Raw genomic sequence first — 2,991 nt, forward strand, 5'->3', positions numbered from 1 at the left:
GTTATTATAATAGTTCTCTATTAATCTTTTGTAGAAACCCGTGAATAACCAATATTCCAAAAACTGCAGAAACCTCTAATTTATTTATATATGGGATCATTTTATTGTTTAATATTATATTATAAGACTTTTTAAACGTTTTTCAAACCGACGGAATATGATAGTAATACACTAATACTATCATTATTATTTTCAACAGTGGTAGTAAAAGATAAAATACGTAGATATATGTAAGTATTAGATAGCACCCTATGGTCGTTTAAAAAGTTTAAGTGATAAATGAAACATGAAAAAAAAAAAAAAAATTCATAAAATCGTTGATATTCTACTTACGTAGGTGTTATATCCTTATTCGTACGCAGTGTCAGATATATGATTTTTTTTTGGAGGATGAGGGGAAATATGTTTTTATTATGCTATTTTATCACTCTTGCGTTTACGCCAGACCATAATAAGACCATCACTAACACATCTGATTGGCCGTGCCAGGCCCAGGCCCCTCTGACCCCCCCCCCCCACATTATACAGCTACTTCTGTAGGTACATTTTTTAATAACTGTAGATGCTCGTGAAGCATAGCCATTAACAAAAGACGATTTTTACAAATATGTATCTACCTATATATTTTTTTAAATGACAAGTTATACCTAACATGTATTATTGAAATGATTAAACGGTTTCTCATGTCCGAATACGGTTAAATGTATTACAGATGAAAATGGTATTGTGCCCATATAAATGATGAGCCAAATAATCGGTTATGATTGCAAGTCTTCTTTTTTTGTGGGCAAACCTAACGGTCACTATAATAAGTGCTAGGTGTGTTGATCTTTTGTAGACAACCGTGACGAAAATATTCCAAAAACGGCAGAAATCTCCGATTTATATATTGGACTAACAATTACTAAAATGTCACGCGCCTGTCTAATATTATTATTATATGGATTTTGGTACGTTTTCCCTTCCGATAGAATATATTATTATAATATTATAATCATTATTATTTGAACAGTATGGTAATAAAAGATAAAGACAAATAAGTAGGTGGTAACTACCTACCTAATTGTATAATAGCGAACACCACGATAAAACGCAATCTGATGCGATGAAAACAATAACGATGTTTTAATTTCACATTTTCTAGTTTTCTGGGTTAACAAATGTGTAATTTAATGTGCTCGTAGTATGGCTTTGCCCACTCGTCGGGAAAACATGACCTAACCAAACCGGTTCATTGGCAATGGCCGTCCTCGGTATGGTTGTGTTTATAACTCCGGTAATCGTGGTGTACGAACGCTGTTTATTTGAATATGTTAAATAGGTAGCAATACTACTCTTATGGTGTTGGACGGGCTGCAACTCCAAGTGTTATATATATATATATATATATACATACATATTTATAATATTATTACGATTGTACCGTCGACCGTGATTTGGGTTATGCTTAAGGAAAAAAACATTCGTTACGGTAATAACTACAATAATGACGGAGCGAATTTTGTTTTTTAGTTCCGCGCACACATTATGACGTATCCTATCGAAATCAGGATGCCACAATATACATATATTATTATTAATATTATGGAAAAAAACTCTGTACGAAACGTGTCCATTGCCGTGTCGTATTAAGAAGTCGCAGCAAAAATAATAATAATAATAATAATAATAATATAATAGTGCGCGATAATAATTATGACTATTGTAATAATGTGTGAAATAATAATGCTTATATAGTTAAGTGCCCAAATTGGCAAACGACTACTCCCCTCTCGGGAAATCACTTGGTTTTGTTTCCCCTCCACCTCATCAGTCATATATTATAAAAGGCTCACGCGATATACACATACACGTTAAAATACAAAAAAAAAACCTGACATTTGTGATTAGAGCTAAAGGCAGGCAAAACAGGACAAAAGGTAATTTGCGTTTTCTGGGGAAACGTCGTGTAGTGAATTCGTACAGTTGTGCCGTAAGGAAGTAAATCATATTAATCTATATATAATCCTTCACTCGAGTGGGAAGCTGGAGGAGACACATGGCCCATTTCCAATTTTTTTGGAAAACTAATTTCGAACGAGTTTTAAAATGATCGTATATTTTATTTATGCGAATAACGTGCTAAATATTTGCATAAACTTCTTCTCAAAAATCGTTTGTGGGGCATGCAAATCGAGGCGACACGCGACTATAATACATGACGTACAATCTGTTAATATTTAATAAAATATGATATAATATTATAATGCTGAAAAAAAACACGGCGAAAACCGATTGCGGTTTAAACGAAAAACGACAAACATGAACAACACGTCCCAGAGAATATTACTGTTCTAATTTTTCATCGTGCAATACAAATTACAACATAACAAGAGAGAGGAAAATATATTAAAAACTTCCGTTTTCGATTAACATAATAAAATGTAGGTACCAACGTCCAACATATTATTATTATAACTGTCGTACCTACGAGTATAATCGTTTCCGACGATGTTGTGTTTTTTAAATCAAGTTTTTAATCGTTACCCACATTTTTCGGGTGGAAGTATAAACCTCAGATAGTTTCACGTCATTCTATTTTATTATTACATCATTGAAATCGAGTGCTTAATAATATAATATAAAGGTACTTGCCATGCTGTAGTTACCGCATATCGTACGGGCCCAATTTTAAGTAGCCAATATAATAAAATGTTCTCATTATTATAGTTACCATAATATGAGCGTGATGAAAAAAATTCTGTACGGAAAAGTGTTGCGATGTTGTGAAATAAATAAATTGATTCAAGCAAGTCTCGCCGAAGAGGACCAATGGCAATTGAATATAGGAGCTTTTGAATAAACAACCAAAATCAAACATTTTCTTTCGATATAATATTATGCACCCATATATAGGTCGTTTTAAGTTATACGAAGGTATAAGGTATAAGGTTTATGTGATACAAAATAATTTTAAATGGGAATTCCATTTAATTTAACTATTAAATATAC

This window comes from Acyrthosiphon pisum, unplaced genomic scaffold (genome assembly GCF_005508785.2).
Source record: "Acyrthosiphon pisum isolate AL4f unplaced genomic scaffold, pea_aphid_22Mar2018_4r6ur Scaffold_21268;HRSCAF=23474, whole genome shotgun sequence".
Classification (NCBI taxonomy): Eukaryota; Metazoa; Arthropoda; class Insecta; order Hemiptera; family Aphididae; genus Acyrthosiphon; species Acyrthosiphon pisum.